This window comes from Odocoileus virginianus, chromosome X (assembly GCF_023699985.2).
Source record: "Odocoileus virginianus isolate 20LAN1187 ecotype Illinois chromosome X, Ovbor_1.2, whole genome shotgun sequence".
In the NCBI taxonomy this organism is placed as follows: domain Eukaryota; kingdom Metazoa; phylum Chordata; class Mammalia; order Artiodactyla; family Cervidae; genus Odocoileus; species Odocoileus virginianus.
The window spans coordinates 21320826-21344399 of record NC_069708.1 but is presented as its reverse complement, the minus strand read 5'-3'; the positions used below and the strand labels follow the sequence as shown (position 1 = coordinate 21344399).

The window sequence follows — 23574 nt, the reverse complement described above, 5'->3', positions numbered from 1 at the left end:
ACAGTGACATACTTTATTTTCTTGGGCTCCAAAATCACTGCAGATGGTGACTGCAGCCATGAAATTAAAATACATTTTCTGCATGGAAGAAAAGCTATGAGAAACCTAGACAGCATATTAAAAAGCAGAGACATTACTTTGTAGACAAAAGTCCATATAGTCAAAGCTATGGCTTTTCTGGTAGTCATGTACAGATGTAAGAGTTGGACCATAAAGAAAGCTGAGCACCAAAGAATTGATTTTTTTTGAACTGTGGTGTTGGAGAAGACTCTTGAGAGTCCCTTAGACTGCAAGGAGATCAAACCAGTCAATTCTAAAGGAAATAAGTCCTGAGTATTCATTGGAAGGACTGATGCTGAAGCTGAAGCTCCAATATTTTGGCCACCTGATATGAAGAACTGACTCATTTGAAAAGACCCTGATGCTGGAAAAGATTGAAGGCAGGAGAAGAAGGGGATGATGGAGGATGAGATGGTTAGATGTCATCACTGATTTGATGGACATGAGTTTGAGCAAGTCCCGGGAGTTGGAGGTGGTCAGGGAAGCCTGGTGTGCTGCAGTTCATAGGATCGCAAAGAGTTGGACATGACCGAGCAACTGAACTGAACTACACCTCTAGTTGGTCTTTGTGTCTATGTCTCATTTTATATTCTCTGTTTCCTGAAAACATGAATACTTTTTATTCACTTTTGTAATTCTGTCACCAGCTTAGGTTCAGGCACATGGTAGGTACTCAAGAAATGAATGAGTACATGGACAGAAGAACAAAATCCAGCAGTGAGTAGTTTTTGAGAAAATATAGAGTCTTATTCCTTAGAATATATAGCCTCTGTGGACTTCCCTGGTGGCTCAGTGCTAAAGAATCCACTTGCCAGTGCAGAAGATGCCAGAGATAGGGGTTCAGTCCCTGAGTCAAAAAGATCAACTTCAGAAGGAAATGGCAAGCCACTCCAGTATTCTTGTCTGGGAAATCCCATGAACAGAGGAGTCTGGCAGGCTACAGTCCATGGGGTCACAAAAGAGTCAGACATAACTTTGTGACTAAACAACAACAAATGCTTTAGATAGAGGTTTGATTCATGTTTGAGCCAGGAAAAGAATGAACAAGATCATAGAATATTCATACATTTACTCACTCAACAAATATTTATTAACCCCCGAGTGTTTCTGTTCTAGGAACTTATGACATCAGTAAACATAATACACAATATCCCTGCCTCAGGGAGTTCACATTCTAGCAGATAATAAATTTTAGAATCTACCCATCAATGCAGGAGACACAAGAGATCCTAGTTCAATCCCTGGGTCGGCAAAGTACCCTGGGAAAGGGAATGGCAACCCACTCCAGTATTCTTGCCTGGAGAATTCTACGGACCTAGGAGCTTTGCAGACTATAGTCCATGAGGTTGCAAAGAGTCAGACATGACTGAGTGTCTAACACCTGGCCTCTGCTCGAATATTTGGGATAATTAAATTTATATTTAAGGACTTGGATAATAAAAGCCAGATGGGGTGGATAAATTGGTGAGGAGCTTTGCAGACTGAGAAAAGATAGTAAAAAGTTATTTCTTGTAGATTTAAAGATAAATTTGCGATAGCTATGTCCATGAGGAGAAAGGGTTAAGAGACCAACAGTGAGCTACACAGAACCTCTATAAGAAATTTGATCATAAGGATAAAAAGGTGATAGTAGCACAATGAGGCACCTGGAAAAGGAGAGGAAAGAAAAAGGAAGAGTACCTACTACCTCTAAGCTTAGGGATAAAATAGTAAGCATAAGCATTGGAAAATAATTGTTTAGAGCATGTCTGTTGATCATGAGGGCATATATGTTATTTTTGTCCATTTCAACATCCGTGCCCCAGCTGAGCTGTGTCAGCTTTTGCCACTTCTGCTTTGCTTTCAAACCAGTGAGACAGAAGAAACTGATTTGCTCAAGAGTTTTCAACTTCTGTGGTCAGTGAAAGCCCATGACCTAGTAGGACATACTCTTGGCCCAGTTCAGAAATATCCCAAAACAGAACATAGGGGAGTTCCACTTCCACCTTCTAGTCCCCAAAGCAAAGAAATAATCTTAGTGTGTGAAAGTTGATGGCTGTGCAAGGGACTAAGGGGATACACCAGGGAAAGTTTACTTGCTCTCCACTTGAACTAATCTGGACAGTGTCATACAATATGAAAAAGAACAAACTTGGAGGCACAAGGAACAGGTTTAGATTCCTGGTTCCACTATGTTTGACCCTGATCAAGTTACTAAACTTAAGAGCCTCTGTATCGTATAGAGTGATAATAACAACAGATAGAGTTTGGAAAATGATGTAAAAATATTTCAGTTTCCAATAATCCTTAAGAATAGAGATCTAAGGCTTTACCATCTAGTGTGCACTTTTTTAGGTTACCAGATACTCTTCCTCATAGGGAAGTTTTTAAATTTTTGCTGACTTTACTGGATACTCTGACAAAGCCACCAAACCATTCTATGAATGTAGGCTGTCTATTTTTTTCTTCAGCATTTTCTCTGATATCAGCAACAATGCATGAAATTATTAAAAATCAGAATAATACAAAGTAGAAATAGCTGATGTTTATTGAGTATTTATATGCATTTTCCATGTTATCTTCAACACAGCCTTATGAAATATGCACAAATTTTAGCTCTCTATTACATATGAGAAAACTGAGCTTAGATGAAGTGATTTGTATAAGGTCCTAGGCCTTAGTAAGTAGCATATCTAGGATTAAAACTCAATCTTCCTCCTTTGTACAAAGTGAAAGTCTCCTGTAAATCCACCCTATAGATTACAGTTTAAAATTTGCCCCCCATATATATACATACATGTAATATATAAAAGAACACATACATTATTTTAAACTTTGCTCTTTATTCAGTTAATATATTATAGACCTCTTTCTGTACCTGCACATATAGAATTGACCCCTTTCATTTTATTATATTTTTTAGTTATTAAGTGGGGGAAAAATTAACAAGATGGCATCAGTCAGGATCTCTTTCCCCACACTCTCACACCCTCTAGCCCCATGTTCTGTAAACAATGACTTTCTAACAGCTGAGATCACATATAGCACTGCACATGTGCATCACAAGGTACTCACTTGGTCATGGGCTTCTGAAAGGTTGTTGCTGAAGGATTAGACGCGGGATTCTTGGCCTCCGGAGGAGACGAATTCAATCCGGGGCCAGAGACGAGGCTGGATCGCTCAGAGCTTTTGTGTAATAAAGTTTTATTAAAGTATAAAGGAGATAGAGAAAGCTTCTGACATAGGCATCAGAAGGGGGCAAAAGAGTACCCCCCTCCTAGTCTTTAGCTGTATGTTATATAGTCACTCACAGTCTGTTAATGAAGAGAATGTCATAAAATTTAGAATGGCACCAGATAATTCATCCCTGGCGATTGACTTGGATCTTGTAGAAGGGCAGAATACCAACAAATAGTTTCATTTACATAGATTAGGGGAACAATACCTGAGTAAGTAAGTTAGGCCATTTGGTGGAACCAACTTGAAGTTGGAGTCTGGGGTTCATTAACATATCTTAAGACAACATTTCCATACGAAAAAGAAATGTATTGGTTAACTCAAGGTTTGAGAGTAGTTAGCTTCAGGTGAGACCAGGTGTCATGGCAACACAGCACTTTAAGATTCCTTTTAAATTTGTGTAGAGAAGGAAAGACAAATCGCTGGTTTGTTTCTTCCTGCCGCTTAAGAGAGAGAAAAATGTCTGGCACCTGCAGCCTCTTTTTTTCCATTTGGAGACCCCTGGCCTTCCTGCCTGTTACTCTCTCATTCCCCCCTTTTCTTTTAGGAGAATTATGTTGCCTAGGGAAAAGGGGCGTCGTTCTCCTTCTATAACTGTTTTCCAGCTGACAAGGGGCGTTGTCCCTAAATTGGTGAGGCAACATATTCTCCTAATCTTCATAGTGAGGATGTCTGATCTAGGGGCACCAAATAGTAGTCGGGAGAAGCTGCAGTGATAGCAGGAGTTTGAGCAACCATTTGTAACTTAAAAGCTTTTATGTGACTAGAAACAAATCTAGTTATACAGTTACAGATGCAGGGAGCAAACAGCAAAAACAAAATAATCAGAATTATTGTAATTAAGATAGATTTTCACCATGGGGAACTAGTTAACGTCTCTCAAAGTGAGACAATAGAGGCTTTAGGAGTATCCATGGCCCCAATCATCTTGTTTATGTGTTTAGTAAAATGAGTAACATTAATGTTCATATCAGGTATATATGTGCAGCATTGAGTATGAATGATGGCACAAGTTCTTCCTTGTGCAGCTGTCAGAATATTTAAAGCCAATCTGTTTTGTAAAACTACCTTTTTAATTTGTGTTTGTTCAGCATTAAGAGCTGAAATAGTTTTTTGAGAATCTTGTAACATCTGTTGAGTAAAATTAATCAAAGCATCTACTCGTCGCATAACATCTGTAGTTCCCAAAGAGGGAACAAATACTGTAGCCAGATAATCATACCAGTGAAATATAGACCTTGTCCACTGAGTTTTAAGGTGAGGTAAATTAGCAGGCTTTTCTGGAAGATCTGAAAATATAAAGCCATGAGTAAATGTTAGACCCAGGGTGCATCTCCCTATCCAACCAGGGGGAAGCCAAGCCCATAGGTAAGAGCCACATATCTAATAAGTTTCGTTTGGAGCAAGCCAGCGTGACTGAGATATCCAGTCTCAATTAGTGTCTGGCCAGACAAAGGGAGGTCTTGAACTGGGGTTGGAAAACACGGGAATGATTACGTTACATATTTCTTGAGGCAAAAATCCCAATTGTTTTTAATCATTGTAATTAAGTTGTTGGCTAACTTTGGGGGATGGCTCTGTTTGTTTCTAGCATATAGGGGTAGTAGATATTAGACGTCTTTTTTCAGGAGTTAGCCAAATAACCTCATCTCATATTTGATAAACATCAGGTAAAAAACCATCAGATCTAGACTTATTGGTCTTATGTGCAGCAAAATAGTCATTAAACTGATACAGTGTATAATCAAAATTAAAAGTTACATTATGTCTATAGTTAAGGTACAGAGTATTACACCAGTCCATTCTAGGGTTGTTAGATATCATCAGACGAAGAAGAGGCATCACATGTGATTGTTGTCAAAGGTATTTGTAGACTTGGAGAAAGTCTTTTCTTTGAAGTGGAGATGTCCACCACGGAAAGCTTCCACTGATGAAGTGGGGAGTGCTCCGCAGACCCAGCAGTTAGACCGATTGTGGAATGTAGCATAGGAGTGAGCCCAGGACAGGAAGGCATTGTCTTGAGGATCAAACGGCAGACTCAGGATTTCTGGAGTCAGCAGAAGTAGGCTCACATAGATTATCAGTCCCATCTGAAACATACAAAGTCAGAGCATAGAAAGTAAAAACATAAAATGACATCACTTAGTTCTTTTCAGGGTGTCACCTCTTGACTCGAGTGTGATGTACCCATGAATTAATTTCTGGCACTTTGACAGCTGTGGAAGAAGAAAGAATAACCTGGTAAGGGCCTTTCCAGAGGGGCTCGAGGGATGAGTCCCCAGATCCCAATGTTTTTATAAGGACCTCAGTTCCTGGCTCAAATAGAGGCTTGTTGGATTCAGAGGCTGGGTCAGGAGTCGTCTCCCGGAGTTCTGTTAACGCCTGTTGAAAAGCTGAGAGCTGAGTTACATAATTAGTTAACTCTAAGGCTTCAGGGTCTATAACAATGTCTATGCGTAAGAAAGGCCTTTCATAAATACATTTAAAGGGGGACAGCCCCTCTTTTTTGGGGGCAGTTTGAGCCCTCATTAAAGCTATGGGTAGGACTTTAATCCAGTTGTCCTGCGTTTTTTGAGTTAATTTGTGCAGATGTTTTTTGATAATGTCATTAGCTTTTTCAACCTTTCTTGAGGATTGGGGTCTCCAGGAACAGTGTAAGTGATACTATATTTCTAGAGCTTTAGACACCCCCTGAGTTACAGCAGCTTTAAAGGTGGAGCCATTGTCACTCTGAAGGCTCTGTGGCAGCCCAAACCTGGGGATAATTTTATGGATTAAAATCTTTATAACCTCCTTAGCTTGTTCCCTACGACAGTGAAAAGCCTCAATCTATCTAGTAAAAGTATCTACCCAAACTTTTAAGCAAGAATATCTATTAGCTTTTGGCATATGAGTAAAATCAATTTCCCAGTCCTCTCTAGGATACTTTCCCTTTCGTTGTAACCCAGATTTGGCTAGCTTTTCAGTCTTTGGGTTATTTTTCTGACAAACCTCACACCGTTTGATGTTTTTTAAAGTTTTCATTACATTTTTACCTTTAAACAAACGAGAAGCCATCTGGTAAGTACTTTCTACACCCAAATGAAAACTCTGATGTAAACCCTTAAGAATTTTTTACTGAGCATTTTCAGGAATTATTAATCGTCTATCTTCGGACTGTAACCATCTTTTATCAGTAATCTTTGTTCTTCTTTTCTCATATCTTTTTAATTCTTCCTCAGTATATTGTGGTTTTTTCTGTTCTATAGGACCTGTTTAAATCAAAGGCGTCTGTAGGGAGGGGGTTTCGTAAAGTGCCGCTTTTTTGGCTTGAAAGTCAGTTAACAGGTTACCGGCAGCTACTTTACTCTCATCCCTGCTGTGTCTTTTGTAATGTATAACCACTACTTTTTTAGAACAATAGATAGCAGTTAAAAGTCTCTCGATCTCTCTGAAATGTTTAGTAGGTTCTCCTGTTGCTGTTTTAAACTGTCGTTTTTTCCATATTGCAGCATGAGCATGTAAAGTCAAATAAGCATACTTAGAATCAGTGTAAATATTCACCCGTTGCCCTTTGTTTAACTCTAGAGCTCGGGTCAGGGCCACAAGCTCCACTAACTGGGCACTGGTTCCCTGGGGGAGAGATTTTGCTTCCAAAACCTGTTCAGCAGTCACCACAGCCTAACCTGCTTTACGCTTTCTATCTCGAACAAAAGACCTGTCATCTGTAAATATTTTCATGTCAGGATTGTCTAATGGGATATCCATTAGATCTTCTCGAGCTGTATAGTTTAAAGTTAAAAATTGGGAACAATCGTGACCAGGTGTTTCATTTTCCTTCTCAGGAAGGAAGGTGGCAGGGTTTGAATTTTCACAAACTTTAAGCTTAGTTACTGGTCCTTTTAACAACAATGACTGACATTTAAAAAGCCTCTTGTCTGTCATCTAAATATTAACCTTAGACTTTAAGATTTCACTCCCATCATAAGAAGTCAGTACAGTAAGGTTTTGTCCGTTAATTATTTTTAAAGCTTTAGGTGCTAATAAAGCCGTGGCTCTAATTAATCTTAGGCAGTGGGGCCACCCACGTGTAATTACATCTAATTTTTTGTTTAGATATGCAGTAGGTTGCTGATGAGGCCCTCGGGGTTGTGTCAAAACTCCCAAGGCCATACCTTTTCTTTCAGTGACAAACAAGTTAAATTTTGACCCTGTGGGCAAACACAAAGCCGGAGCTTGTAGGAGAGCAGTCTGAAGAACCTTAAAAGCCTTTTGAGTATCTGGAGACCAAACCAGTTTGTCGATTTGGGCCCCGTTGGTTTTAGCTAAAGTTTATATAAAGGGGGAAAATTTTTCCCCATAGCTGGGAAATTAAAACGACGTAGCCTGTGATTCTCAAAAAAACTTCTCAATTGCCTTAAAGTCATAGGGGGGGATGGTTTTTAGGTTTAAATTTTCAGGCCTTTTGGGCCCTAGTCCCTTCTGATATGATTAGGCCCAGATATCTAACAGTTGTTGACAAAGCTCCTTTTTCCTTGGGAAAAAACCCCGGGCAGAAAGTTTAAGAAATCTTTGAGGCTTGGGAAAAACTTTTTTTGTCTCAGCACAGAGCAAAAAATTTATGTACATATTGTAAAACTTCGCTTCGAGCTATTAAATTTTGTAGATCCTGTGACAAACTTTTTAAATAAGTGAGGACTGTCTCGAAATCTCTGGGGGAAAAAAAATAGGGTTCTGGGGGCTTTGGGTGGTGGGGGGGTTTTTAAAGGGAAAAAGAAAGATTTTTAAAACATTTTTAAAAAAATTTTTTCTTTTTTTTTTTTTTTTTTGGAATTTCAGACAATAGAGTTTAAAAGGTTCCCCGGGGGGTAAGAAACACGCTCATTTATTATTTGTAAAATTTAAATAATTTTTTTACCATTTGTTTTTTTTTACCCAAAAAAGGGTTTTTTGGAGGGGGGGTAACAGTTCCGGTTTTTTTTTAATTTTCAAAGAGGGTTTAACCCTTTTTTAACTCAGGTTTTAGTGGATATGCTTCTTTTGTGGGAATAAGTGTGGGGCTTTTTAGCTTGACAACTCAGGAAAAGCATTTTGTGCTGACCCACAGTTTTTCATTTAGCCCCTACTCTAAGATTCAATTTTTTTTAAAAAGGGGGAAAAGGGGGTCCCTGAAAAACCGGGGGTACCCGAAATTTCCCCCCCCAAAGGGGGGGTTTTGGGAAAAAATCTGGTTTAAATTTAAAAGTTTCCCCTTTTAAAGAAATAATGGGAAAATTTTTTTTGGGGGGGGCCAGGTTCCCTAGGAAATGGGGGAAAATCCCCGGGGTTTAGAAACAGAAAACCCCCCTATTTAAAAGGTTAAGATTGGCCCCCTTTTCCCCGGGGCTTTCAGGTGTTTAGGGGGGGACTTTTGGGGGACCCCCGGGCCTTTTTCTTTGGGTTTTATGTCCCCCTGAGACCACGGGGGGGGGCAGTTCTTTCCGGGGTTTCCCTTAACCAAGGGGGGGCCTTGTTCTGGGGCAATTTTCCCCAGTGTTCCCTTTTCCCCAAACAAAAGCAAGCCCTGCCTTTTCCCTGGGTCCCTTCTTTTTTTGGGTTTTAAACCTTTTATACCCCTTTCGAGAGTTTTTGTTTTTTTTTTTCCCCTTTTTTTTTTTTCCCTTTTCTTTAAAATTGCCGGGTTTTTAACGATTATTAAAACTATTTGGGCCCCCCTTTTTTTATAACCGGGAAATTGGGCCCTTTTAAAAAAAATTTTTAAAATTTTTTTTCCCTTTTTTCTTTTGGCAACCATATTTTAAGGGTTCCCTCAGTCTTTAGGGAAAAATTTTTGACCTTTTTTTTTTTCTTTTTTTTTTGCCCGTTTTTATGTTTAAGGCTTTTGGAACGATGCTGGCTTTAAAAATTTTGCAAAGAACTCTTCCCTTTTTTTTTTATTTTAAGCCCTTTTTTTAAAGGGGGGGCGCCTTCCCAAAAAAGGGGGGGAAGGGTTTCTGTCCCCTTTTTCTCAATTTTTAAAAGCCTTTATCCCCAAAAAACCCCCTCAAATTCGGCCTTTGACGGGGTTTAATTTGTCCCGATAAAAATAACCCCAATTAATTTATTGAGAAAACCCTTTTTCCTTTTATTTTTTGGGCCCAAATAGTTTCTCAGTCTTTTGTTCTTTATCTCGATAAGGGAAAAGGGTTTTAAAACTTTTGCTTTTTCTCCCCCTTATTATGGGAAAAGGTATGAAGTCTGCCCCCCCCAGTTTTGGCTCTTTAATTTAAAAATTTGGGAAAAAAAACCCATTTTTTCCTCCTGCCCCGTTTTTTTGGGGATTTTTGAGTTAAGAGCGGGGTTTTTAAAGGAGAGTGGGGAAATTTTGGGGTTTTTTGGAAAAAAAGGGGGGGAAAAAGGGGCCCGGGGGTTTGGGGAAAGTTGGAAAGGGCGGGGGGGGGAAAGTTTTACAAAATAAAAAAGGGATATTTTTAGGGAAAAGGGGGAAAAGGGGTTTTTTAATTTTGGGTTTTTCGAAGGGAAAGTAAAAAGAAATTTTAAAAGAGATTTAATTTGGGGGGGCCCCCCTTTTTTGGGGGGGGGAAAATTTAAAAAGGAAAAAAGGTTTTTTTTTTAAAAAATGGGGAAAAAAACCCAAATTTTTTTAAAATTAAAGGAGGATGGAATTTTTAGCTAGAAGAGAGAAAAAAAGGCGAAAAAAGGAGGGTTTTTTAGAGGGGGGTTTCAAACATAAATTTTTTTTCTTGGACCTTGGCCTTTTTTGAAGGGAGGGACATTTGGGTTTTACCAAGGGGGGGGGGGAAAAGGGGAAAAAAGGACCCTTTAAACCTTTACCCTTTTTAGCCCCCCTGAACGGAAAAAAATGAAAACTTTTAATTGGGGGGAAATTTTTACGGGGTTTTGGGGGGGAGGGGTTACAAAACCCCCTGGGGAAAAAAAAGAAAGGAAGCCCCAAGGGAAATTAAAGCCCTTTTGGTCCCGGCCGGAAAAAAAAAAAAACCTGCAGAACCGAGAACCTTTTTTAAAAGGGGGAGGGAGAGAAGCGAAATTTAGTGGGGGAGGGCCCCCCTTAAAAAAAGGGGAACCAGGGAAGGACGGAGAAAAGGGGGTTTCAAGGAAGTTTTTTTAAGTTGGAGATTTTAAAAGGAGGAGAAACAAAGAGAGAAAAAAAGGGGGAAAAAAATTGGCCCAAGGGGTTTTTTGGGGGGTTTAAAAAAACATTGGTTCCCGTGTTTGGAAATGGTATAAACCCCACAGGGCCCAAAGCCAAAGGGGGGGAACCCAGGGAAAAAAAGGGGGTTTTACTGCCGGAGGGGGATTTAACAAAGAAGAAGGGGGAGTAAAAAAAGCGGGGAAACGGAGGGAAACAAAGGGGGACCAAAAAATTGCCGAGGATCCCCAAAACCCCCGGGAAAGGGGGGGAAGGTTTTTTTGGGGGTTTTTTGGGTCCGGGGGAGACGAACAAGGGGAGAAGAATTTGTAGAGGGGGAATAAAATTTTTTTTTGTTTTAAAAAAAGAAACTTTCTAGGAAAAGGGGGGGGGGGCCCCCCCCCATTTTTGCGAGAAAGACCAAAAATTTTAAAAAAAAAAAAAAAAGAAAAAAGAAGGCAAGAAAAATTGGCGATTGAAAAAATTTTAAAAAAGGGGGGGGGAAAAAAAAAAAGAACTAGAAGGGGAAAAAGGTAAGAATTTGGATTTTGGGGGGCCAAAAGGGACCCATTTAAAAAGTTTAAAAAACCCTTTCCATTTTCGAAAAGAAATTATTGTTAAATAAAATTTAAATTTTTTAGGGGGGCCAACGGGCAAAACCCCTTTGGAAAAAATCCAAATTTTTTGGGGGAAGGGGGGGACTTTTTCGGTTTTTCTTCCCAAAAAAAAAAAAAGCGGATAGGGTTTTTTTCCTTTAACCCCTGGTCTTTTCCTGTTTTTTATTCTTTTTCGTTTTACATTTTCTTTGTGAGTGATTAATGGGGGCCCCTTTGGGGTTTTGTTTTGGATAAAGGAGGAAAATTGTTTTTAAAAGGTTTTTTTAAAATTTTCCATTAGGGAGGGAGAGGAAAAAACCCCCACAAAAGGGGGGGTTTTTTTCCCACCCCCAGGGGGGAAAAAATCCTTTCTTTCCTACGGCATCCTTAGCCTCTTTGCGGGTTTCCCCCTTTTTCAGGGAGGGGTTTTTTTTTTGTTGGTTTTGTCTGTAATTTTTTAAATGTAAAAAAAGAAAAAACTTTTCCCTTAAAGTTTCCTCTTGTGGGTTTTTTATTTTCCCCCCCCCTTTTTTTTTTTTATATCCCTTTTTTCTTTTTTTCGTAAAATTTTTTTTTTTTTTTTTTTAAAAAAAAATTTGGGGAAATTTTTTTGTTTTGTTTGTTTTTAATTTTTTTAAGGTGGAATAAAAAGGGGGTTTTATTTTTTCCAAAGAAAATGTTTTTTAAATTTTTGGGGGGGTGGGGGGGGGGATCGGGGGGAATACTTTAACCCTGGTTTATTTCCCAATTTTTTAAAAACCCCCCCAAAAAATTTTTTAAGTTTAAGCCTCCTTTTAAAAAAAAAAAAATTTTTTTAAAAAAAAATTTTCCCGTAAAATTTTTTTTTTAAACAAAAATAGCCATTTTCCCAAAAATTTCCCCCCGCTAACTCGGTTCAAGGGGGCTCTCTTTCCCCAATTTACCAAAAGGGAAAAAAAAAAAATTTTTTTCCGTTTTTACGGGAGGTTTTGTATTATTTTTCCCAAAGTATTATTTTTGGAATTTGCCCCAAAATTGCTAAAAATTTTATTTTTCCTACGCAAGCTCTTTCCCAAACCTTTTTAACCCCTAGCACAGCAAGCTTTCCATTATAAGTCCCCGAAGTTTTAAAACATTTGATGTAATTTTTCCCCCCAAATTATTCCCCCCCTTTTTTTTTTGTTTAAAATTTTTTCCCCCGGGGTTTGCCCGTTTACCTTTCCCGGGGAATTTGGGGGCCTTTAGGGTTTTTTAAAAAAACGGGCGTTTCTTTAATTTGCTTTTTGTCCGAAGGGACGTCAAAAGGCTTCTCAAAACCCCGCAAAAACCCCCGCCTCGTTTTTTTTTTAACCCAATTATAATAAAATGGAAAACCGGTCTAGGGCCCCCTCGGGCTTCCAAAAAAATCCAAGGGCCTGGGGGCCAGGAAAAATGTTAATTTTTTCCCTGGGGGAAGGGTTTTAAAAAAAGGGGGGGGAGGAACAATCAGCCGATTTCCTTTTGGACACTGGGACAACTTTTTCTGTGCTCAGTGAAGCCCCTGTTTCACTTTTCTCCTGACCCACTACCATAATGGGGCTGTTTGGAGCCAAACGTTATTTCAGTTGTCCTCTAAGCTGAAACTTGGACTCTGTGTTGTTTACTCACAAGTTTCTAATCTTGCCAGAGTCTCCCTCACTCCTTCTGAGGAGGGATATACTGGGCAAGGTTTAGGCCTCTGTTCTCATGAATATGGAGCCTACTCTTTCTCCCATTAATTGAACAAAATGTAAATCCTAGAGCATGGACTGATGGAAAAACTGTGGGTAGAGCACAAAATGCTGTTCCTATGGGTATCAAGTTCAAAGACCCTCACCTATTTCCACATCAAAAGCAGTATCCATTAAAGCCCGAGGTTTAGGATGGGTGAAAACTCATCATTGAAAATTTAAAAGAACAAGGGCTATTAATTCCCTGTAACAGTCCATGCAACACTCTTACCTTGGGTGTAAAAAAGTCAAATGATTAGTGGAGACTTGTTCAAGATATATGAATAATAAGTGCCTAACCCTTATACTTTATTGTCTGAAATTCCTGAATGAACTAAATATTTTTCAGTCATTGATTTGCAGGATGCTTTCTAGAGTTAAACCTATACTAAATAATCCTCTACCTATGACTTTAAGACTACTAAGAGGATTCTTGGACATTACAGTCTATTGCCACATTTGGATTCCAGGTTATGGGGAACTTCCCTGGCTTTTATATACATTTCTAACTAAAACACAACAGGCCAAGACTGAAAAGCTGGTTTGGTCACCAGAGACTCAAAAGGCTTTTAAGACTCTTCAAGCTGCTCTCTTACAAGCTCCTGCTTTAAGCTTACCCACAGGGTCAGAGTTTAATCTGTTTGTTGCTGAAAGAAAAGGTATGACCTTGGGAGTGATGAGGCAACCCCAAGGGCCTCACCAACAGCCTGTAGCCTCTATTGTTTTGCTAGTGCCTGAAACGTACTAATGGGTGAAAACTTACTGTACTGACTTCTCATGATATGAGCAGAATCTTAAACTCAGAGTGACAATGGCTCCACCTTTAAAGCTGCTGTAACTCAAATCATTTTTATTTATTGGTAGGTATTATTATATACAATGGGTATCTTATGTTTTTTTAATAACTTTTTAAAAATCTGTTTATTAAAATAATGCATTTTAATTTCAGAAAATTATGAAAAGTAACAAGTACAAAAGGAAACTTATTTAAGCCCACCACCTAAAAGCAAATATTAATATCTGATGTTTATTTTCCACTTAATATAATTTAAAAAAATTATTAAAGAAAATACATGATCTTTGGGAAAAATGGGAAAATTAAAAAAAAACTTTAAAGATTTTTTGAATCATTATAGGCAAGTACATCATATAATTAACCTAATTAAGATCCTAACTTATTTACAGTTTCATACTACACTTCATTGCTTAATATTAGATTATAAATTTTTTTCCTAGAGTTTTAAAAATTTCTCCAAAACTATAATGAACTTTTTTACAGCTTTATTGATACATATTTTACAAACTATGAAGTTTACTTATCCAGAGTATGCAATTTAATCATTTTAATATATTCACAAAGTAGTATAATCATGATCATAATCAATTTTAGAATATTTCATAACCCCCAAAAGAAAACTTTACCTATTAGCAGTCACTCTTTATCCCTTCCCCTATTTCCCAAACTTAGGATACAAATAAATCTATCTTCTGACTCTGTATATTGTCCTATTTGTTAATGAAATTTTAATAATGACTTATTTGTTTCTACCTACCAACATAGGTACAGATATTTTCTTAATATCCTCCAGATGATGTGTGCTTAGGGAATGTAAACTTATGCTTGGCACAGTAGAAATGTAATCAAGTGATGTGCATTTATGCAGCTTTTGGTGTGTCATTGGTCAAATCCTGTCTGAAGGCAAAATAGCTTCTCACATCTGAAGGCTAAAATCTAGCATGTTAGTCAAGGATAGAAGTGCTGAAGAGGAAGTCATTCATTCATGCAAAAGTGGCCATGCTCCACCCTGAACTTGAGCTTGAAGAAACCACCATTCCCCCCAATTCTTCCTATAGAAGATCTATCATGTCTTCAAAGTTCATTTCAAATGTCACCACCTTCTGCTCAAAAGCTTTCCTAATCTTTGGGGGATTTAATTCTCATTCTGCTATGACTTTATAGTATTTTAAACTCTTAGTTATAGCACCTTCTATGTTCAATTTTTTTAAACCTATCAGACACTGAGCATCTGGTACATACCAGGCCCTTGGCTGGGCCCAGAATTATAGAGATTCAGGAGGGAGGGCACATATGTACACCTATGCCTGATTCATGTTAAAATACAGCAGAAATCAACACAATATTGTAAAGCAATTATCTTTCAGTTAAAAATAAATAAACTTTAAAAAAAAAAACCTCATAGTACAAGACACAGTATTGATAGGAATAACTCAAAATATGGACTCTGATTACAGACTGCATAGGTTCAATTCCCAACTCTGATTCAAATTAGCTATAAAGCCTCAAGAAAACTATCTACATTCCACAATGTAGACATTTTGCCCTGATTATTTGTAAAATATGAATAAAATTAGTACCTTCCTCATAACCTTAAGGTTTAGGGTTAAATAAGGGACACAATCCATGTAAGGAACCTAAGACAAACCTGACACAAGTCAGTAATCAAACATTTTAGTGAAATGAATTGGGGTCATGAGAGTGGTGAAACTCCAGTACTTTTGCTACCTGATGCAAACAGCTGACTCATTTGAAAAGACCCTGATGCTGGGAAAGATTGAGGGCAGGAGGAGAAGGGGATGACAGAGGATGAGATGGTTGGATGGCATCACCGACTCAGTGGACATGTGTTTGAGAACTCTGGGAGCTGGTGATGGACAGGGAGGCCTGTTGTGTTGTGGTTCATGCAGTCACAAAGAGTCAGACACAACTGAGCAACTGAACTGAACAGAACTAAAGGGAAAGATTGGCAGGCCCAGACTGTCAGGGATCTTCCTAGACAATAGGATGTCAGGGTTTCTTGCTCAACTCTCCAAGTCAGTGGGTAAAATGAATGGAAGTAGCAAGTGCATGAAATGTGGACAGTGTGTATACATCACATTCACCCACTTAGTCAGCACATATGTCTCACTTCCTTTTTTCTTTCACTTTAAGAATCAGAACAAGAGAAACTTTGCTTTTTGCTGTTCAGTCCAAAAAAAAAAAAAAACAAAACTGGTGGCATATATTAATACTTGCTTCATTTTTAATGTTTTTGTTTGCTTTGCATTCTTTGTACATACATACAATCAATGAATCTAGTCTTGTGTGTGTGTTTATAACATACCCACATTTAAGGTACAGATATATCAACTCCAAAATGGTTTTTCCCTCTTGAACTTTGGGTTTCTCCTACTTAGCTCCAAGAGACGTCTGATAATTCTTCTGTGCTTTTCAGAAATATTTTGCTTGGCTTCTTATTCTCTTATATACCCTTGTCCTTTCTATTCTAGGTGTTCAGTCATAGAAAGAGCTTTGGAATCAAGCACAGTTGAAACTATAGCCCAGATTTGCTTGATTCCAAAGCTTTTTCTATGACTGAAATCAATAATTCCTTCTCCATCCTCTTTGCCTAGCTAATGATATCAAAATCTCAGGTTCCAGTCCACATTTCAGCTATTCTCAGAAGTCTTAAACCAGTGACGTCCATAGAAATTTTTACCATTTCTGTATACCCACTGTACAAATAAATTTCTATCATTCCCTTATCATTTAGTATGTGAGGCCTGTTGTTAGTTTACTTTTAAATGAATCCCCTTTTTTATGTTTCTTTGGTTAATGTTTGAGTTATGTTTTATATGTGTGTGCGAGTGTTTGCATATGTATGCACATGCTTCTGCTGTTGTCTTCTGTTTTGCTTAGATATATGGATCTGTGTTTCAATGCTTGTTTTTGAAAGGGTTGAAAGTCTTTAGGTTGTCCTATGGTTTATGGCTTCCCTGGTAACTCAGTGGTAAAGAATATGCCTGCAATGCAGAAGCTGCAGGAGACATGGGTACAATCCCTGAGTGGGAAAGATCCCCTGGAGGAGGACATGGCAACCCACTCCAGTATTCTTGCCTGGAGAATCTCCATGGACAGAGAAGCCTGGTAGACTACAATCCATAGGGTCGCAAGCAGTTGGACGTAACTGACCAAACAGCACAACACATGGGTCTGTGTTTCAACCCTTGTTTTTGTGTCCATGTGTACGTCTGTGTATATTTATGCGTCTATATGACTGTTTTATGTGTCTGTATGTTGTTTTTGTCTGCATGTATATTTCATGTGTTTTGTGTCCATGTATTAATATTTATGCTTATGGTCATTACATACTCATATGTATACATATATATGCATACATAGATGGGGCTTCCCATGTGGTGCTAGCTGTGTAGTGCGGGAGCGACTGTGAAGAGATACCCCACGTCCAAAGACAAAGAAGCCCCAGCAAGAGAGTAGGTGCTGAAGTGGTGGCTGCACAGTGCTCAAACAACTGTAAGGAGACACCCCATGTCCAAGAACAAAGGAGAAGCCCCAGCAAGACAGTAGGAGGCGCAAAATCATGTTTAAAATCAAACCCCATACTCGCCAGAAATGCTCAGAGGGCTCAACCAAACCTTGTGTGCACCAAGACCCAGAGACACTACAGAGACTCTATGGGTCAGCAGTGGACTGCTGCAGGGGCAAGGGACCTGGGTGCAGCAGGCCTGGGTGTGGCATAAGCCTTCTTGGAGGAGGTCGCCATTAACCTCACCATGAAGCTGCCAGAACTTACACAGGACTGGGAAACAAACTATTGGTGGGCACAAACAGAACCTTGTGTGCACCAGGACCCCACAAGACACTGACCCAGACTTGCCTGTGAGTGTCCAGGAGTCTCTGGTGGAGACGTGGGTCAATAGTGGCCTGCTGCAGGGCTGGGGGCACTGAGTGTAGCAATGTATTCATGGGACCTTTTGAAGGAGGTTGCCATTATCTTCATTATCTCCACCATAGTTTGGCCTCAGCTCAAATAACAGGGAAGGAGCACAGCCCCACCCATCTATAGAAAATTGAATTAAAGATTTACTGAATATGGCCCCACCTATCAGAACAAGACCCAATTTCCCCCTCAGTCAGTCTCTACCATCAGGAAGCTTCCATAAGCCTCTTACTCTTCTGAATCAAAGGGCAGACAGACTGAAAACCACAATCACAGGTAACTAACCAATCTGATCACATGGACCACAGCCTTGTCTAACTCAATGAAAGTATGAGCCATGCCATGTAGGGCCACCCAAGACAGATGGGCCATGGTGGAGAGTTCTGACAAAATGTGGTCTGCTGGAGAAGGGAATGACAAATCACTTCAGTATTGTTGCCTTGAGAAGCCCATAAACAGTATGAAAAGGCAAAAAGATAAGACGCTGAAAGATGAACTTCCCAGGTCAGTAGGTGCCAAACATGCTATGGGAGAAGAGTGGAGAAACAACTCCAGAAAGAATGAAGAGATGGAGCCAAAGCAAAAACAACACCCAGTTGTGGATGTGACTGGTGATGGAAGTAAAGTCTGATGCTATAAAGACTTATATTGCATTGGAACCTGGAATGTTAGACCCATGGATCAAGGCAAATTGGAAGTGGTCAAAAAGGAGATGGCAAAGAGTGAGCATTAACATTTTAGAATCAGCAAACTAAAATGGACTGGAATGGGTGAATTTAACTCAGATGACCATTATATCTACCACTGTGGGCAAGAATTCCTTAGAAGAAATGGAGTAGCCATGATAGTCAACAAAAGAGTCTGAAATGCAGTACTTGGATGCAATCTCAAAAACAACAGAATGATCTCTGTTCGTTTCCAAGGAAAACCATTCAACATTACAGTAATCCAAGTCTATGCCCCAACCAGTAATGCTGAAGAAACTGAAGTTGAATGGATCTATGAAGACCTACAAGACCTTCTAGAACTAACAACAAAAAAAGATGTCATTTTCATTATAGGGGACTGGAATGCAAAAGTAGGAAGTCAAGAAATACCTGGAGTAATAGGCAAATTTTGGAGAAGGCAATGGCAACCCACTCCAGTACTCTTGGCTGGAAAATCCCAGGGATGGGGGAGCCTGGTCGGTTGCTGTCTATGGGATCGCACAGAGTCGGACATGACTGAAGCGACTTAGCAGCAGCAGCAGCATAGACAAATTTGGCCTTGGAGGGCAGAATGAAACAAGGCAAAGGCTAAGTGTTTTGCCAAGAGAATGCACTAGTCATAGCAAACACCATCTTCCAACAACACAAGAGACAACTCTACACATGAACATCCACCAATGGTCAATACTGAAATCAGATTGATTATATTCTTTGCAGCCAAAGATGGAGAAATTTTATACGGTCAGCAAAAACAAGACTGGGAACTGACTGTGGCTCAGATCATGAACTCCTTATTGCCAAATTCAGACTTATATTGAGGAAAGTAGGGAAACCACTAGACCATTCAGGTACATCCTAAATCAAATCACCTATGATTATACAGTGGAAGTGGCAAATAGATTCAAGGGATTAGATCTGATAGACAGAGTGCCTGAGGAACTATGGATGGAGATTCTTGACATTGTACAGGAGGCAGGGATCAAGACCATCCCCAAGGAAAAGAAATGCAAAAAGGCCAAGTGGTTGTCTGAGGAGGCCTTACAAATAGTTGTAAATAGAAGAGAAACAAAAGGCAAAGGAGAAAAGGAAAGACATGCCCATTTGAATGCAGAGTTCCACAGAGTATCAAAGAGTGATGAGAAAGCCTTCCTCAGCGATCAGTGCAATGAAATAGAGGAAAACAATAGACTGGGAAAGACTAGAGATCTCTTCAAGAAAATTAGAGATACCAAGGGAACATTTCATGCAAAGATGGGCACAATAAAGGACAGAAATGTCATGGACCTAACAGAAACAGAAGATACTAAGAAAAGGTGGCAAGAATACACAGAAGAACTATACACAAACCAGAAAATCACGATATTGTGATCACCAACCTAGAGCCAGACATCCTGGAATGCAAAGTCAAGTAGGCCTTAGGGAGCATCACTATGAACAAAGCTAGTGGAGGTGATGGAATTCCAGTTGAACTATTTCAAATAACAAAAGATGATGCTGTGAAAGTGCTGCTCTCAATATGCCAGCAAATTTGGAAAGTTCAGCAGTGGCCACAGGACTGGAAAAGGTCAGTTTTCATTCCAATCCCAAAGAAAGGCAATGCCAAAGAATGCTCAAACTACCAAGCAATTGCACTCATCTCACACACTAGTAAAGTAATGCTGAAAATTCTCCAAGCCAGGCTTTAACATTACATGAACCATGAAGCTCCAGATGTTCAAGCTGGATTTAGAAAAGGCAGAGGAACCAGAGATCAAATTGCTAACATCCACTGGATCATCAAAAAAGCAAGAGAGTTCCAGAAAAACATCTACTTCTGATTTATTTACTATGTCAAAGCCTTTGACTATGTGGGCCACAGCAAACTCTGGAAAATTCTGAAAGAGATAGGAATACCAGAGCACCTGTCCTGCCTCTTGAGAAATCTGTATGCAGGTCAGGAAGCAACAGATAGAACTGGACATGGAAAGACAGACTGGTTCCAAATCAGGAAAGGAGTACATTAAGGCTGTATATTGTCACTCTGCTTATTTAACTTATATGCAGAGTACATCATGAGAAATGCTGGGTTGGATGAAGCACAAGCTGGAATCAAGATTCCCAGGAAAAATAACAATAACCTCAGATATGCAGATGACACGACCTTTATGGCAGAAGGTGAAGAACAAAAGAGCCTCTTGATGAAAGTGAAAGAGGAGACTGAAAAATTTGGCTTAAAACTCAACATTCAGAAAACTAAGATCATGTCATCTGGTTACATCACTTCATGGCAAATAGATTGGGAAACAGTGGAAATAGTGACAGACTATTTACTTGGGCTCCAAAATCACCACAGATGGTGACTGCAGCCATGAAATTAAAAATGCTTACTCCTTGGAAGAAAAGTTATGACCAACTTAGCATATTAAAAAGCAGAGACATTACTTTGTCAATAAAGTTCCATCTAGTCAAGGCTATGGTTTTTCAGTAGTCATGTATGGATGTGAGAGTTGGACTATGAAGAAAGCTGAGCACCGAAGATGATCCTTTTGAAGTGTGGTGTTGGAGAAGACTCTTGAGAGTCCCTTGGACTACAAGACCCAACCAGTCCATCCTAAAGGAAATCAGTCCTGAATATTCCTTGGAAGCACTGACCCTGAAGCTTAAACTCCAAGACTTTGGTCACCTGATGTGAATAACTGACTCATTTGAGAAGACCCTGATGCTGGGAAGGTTTGAAGGTGGAAGGAGAAGAGGACGACAGAAGATGAGATGGTTGGATGGCATCACCGACTCATAGACGTGAATTTGAGTAAACCCCAGGAGTTGGTGATGGGACAGGGTGGCCTGGTGTGCTGCAATCCATGGGGTCTCAAATAGTTGGACATGACTGAGCCACTGAACTGAAGTGAATTGATGTGGTACTAGTGGTAAAGAACCCACCTGCCAATGCAGGAGACATAAGAGTTGCCAGTTTGATCCCTAGGTCAGGAAGATCCCCTGAAGGAGGGCATGGCAAAACACTTCAGTATTCTTGTCTGGACAGAGGATCTTGGTGGGCTACAGACCATAGTTCCACAAAGAGTTGACCACAACTGAATCAGCTTAGCACACACACACATATATATATATACACATGTATATATGTATTTGTCCTTATGTATATGCATCTATGTTTGTATATGGTATTTATGGGTTTATGGGTTTGTATGTATGCATGTTCTTGAGCAGGACCTGTGTGGATTTCCTTTTTGCACCACTGCTTCCTTCCAGCTCAGTCAAACCCAAGGTACGTGCACACTGTGCTTAACAACATCATTTTTGGAGACACAGATATGCATTTGAATCTTATTTAGGTAGCTCTATACAGGTAACTTGATTTCACTATTCTGGGCTTCCGTCTCATTTTTAAAATGGTGACTTGTGCAATTCATTCATGAAAAATCTTTATTGAGTATCTATTATATGCTAGTCACTGTTCTAGGCACTGGGGACATTGTAGAAAACATGTCTTCATAGTGTTTACATTCTAGATTGGAGGACAGACAACAGATTATAAATATACAATCTGCCAAGTAGTGGCAAGTTCTACAAAGAAAAAGAATAAAAGCATGAGGAAGAATAGAGTTACAAAAGAGACACTAGAGTGAGTACAATAATACCAAAATACCTACCTAGGAGATGGTAGATACCCAATGAAATAATCTGAACTAAGTGTTTAGTACAGTGCCTGGAAAAGCAAATGATTAAGAAATAGTAGCTGTCATTATTATACTTGTTACTGTAAGTATATTATAGTTTGATTTTTGAAGATCAGAAAAGATACAAATATCAAGTTTAGCAGTGCTCATGTTATAGTTGGAGAAGTTGAGGCGCAGAAAGATTTAACTTGTCTAAAGTCTTAGAAAGATGCAGAGTCAGGTCTGTCTCTGGAATTTCTAACTTCACCTTCAATGAAATTTCTAAGTTTCTCTTCAATGTCCTTCTTTCTCAACAGAGTTACTGAGCCTACTGCAGGACTAGAAGTCTTCCCCAGAGAAATGCTGTGCATGCTCTTGAGGACATTTATTTATGTTCAGATCTAGGAAATCGTAACAAGAGGCAAGAGGCAGTTCAATAATGCAATCACCAGGCCATACAGAAATTGACACCAGTCCAAGGGGGCATGGGGTTTCAGCTCTTCATCAGGAAAAGACTGTGTAAGTGAAGAGGTGTGTGTGTGTGTGTGTGTGTGTGTGTGTGTGTGTGTGTGTATGGTGGTGATGGTAGTAGGATGTTGGTTGGAAAATACAAAAACAGGGTTCTCCAAAGTTCAGGGTTCCCTGAGTGAGGACCTGATGGGAAAGAATGACTAAAAGTTCCAGTGAGGTAGACTAAATGAAGTAACCAAAAAGCAAGGGACAGCCAGACAAGGGGAACTGAATTTGGAAGCCAGGGGACTTAACAGAATCCCATGTGATAATGGCAGAATCTGAAATGCTAGAGTCTCCTCTTAGCCCTTGACCAGTCTCAAATCATCTGTATGTAACCACTCCTTGACAGGCACAAGGGGTGGTTACACACAGGAATGGAGACAATGTCTCTCTTTGGAGACCCACTTCAGTGTGAATTTGTTGGGTGTATTTTTCCTCTTGGAAGTGTTTATATTTTCAAAGGTTAGTGAATTGTTAGCAGTGCCAAACCTAGAGGTAAACTTCTGGTGAACTTAAAGTCACCCTGAAGCCTGTGAAGAGAAGTAATTAAGCTTCTCATAAGGCTTAATATCTCTCTTTTATGGGTCAGGTGTATGTACCAGTGTAAAACCATTAAAAAGATCAATCTAATAGAGCATACCACTGTCAAATCAATTGACAAGTACACTGGATGCCAGACCTAACTTTTCAACTAAATAAATAAATAAAAGATTCCTTATGATCAATAATGGAAACTTTACCCTTACCACCAAAGAGGCAGAACTATCAGAGAAAGCTTTCTCTATAGGAGATGCAGGGGTATATTCCCCCATAACAGCATTATTCATGAGCTTACAAATTATGTAAGCACTGATGTATAAAAAATCTTTCATAAACTTAATCTCCTGCATTCTGAGGCCCATAAATACTCATCTCCAATCCTTTGTTTATTTGCATAGACTGAGTAGACAGGGGTTAACAGTATGACTACTGAATATTGCATAGGCCAGCAAAGTTGATATATTCTACCTGGGCACATCAGAAAGGAAAATACTCCCATAGTGGAGGGAGCACACTCATCCCAGATGTTATTCCTCAACCTCATCTTGTTGAGGAAACACAAAATAAACACAGCTTGGGAAATCAAAACCAGAAACTCCTATTGGCTCCAGGGAAAGTCAAGTCAATACTTTAGCAAGGGGAAGAATTGCTTCACTCAACAGTTAAAACTCCAACCCGAGGCAGGGTAGGG

At 39.3% G+C, this 23574-nt stretch overlaps 1 pseudogene; it reads right to left on the bottom strand.

The window, feature by feature from the left end:
• Positions 1–3564: 3564 nt before the first annotated feature.
• LOC139033138 (endogenous retrovirus group PABLB member 1 Env polyprotein-like) lies at positions 3565–5366 on the bottom strand (annotated as a pseudogene).
• Positions 5367–23574: the final 18208 nt, after the last annotated feature.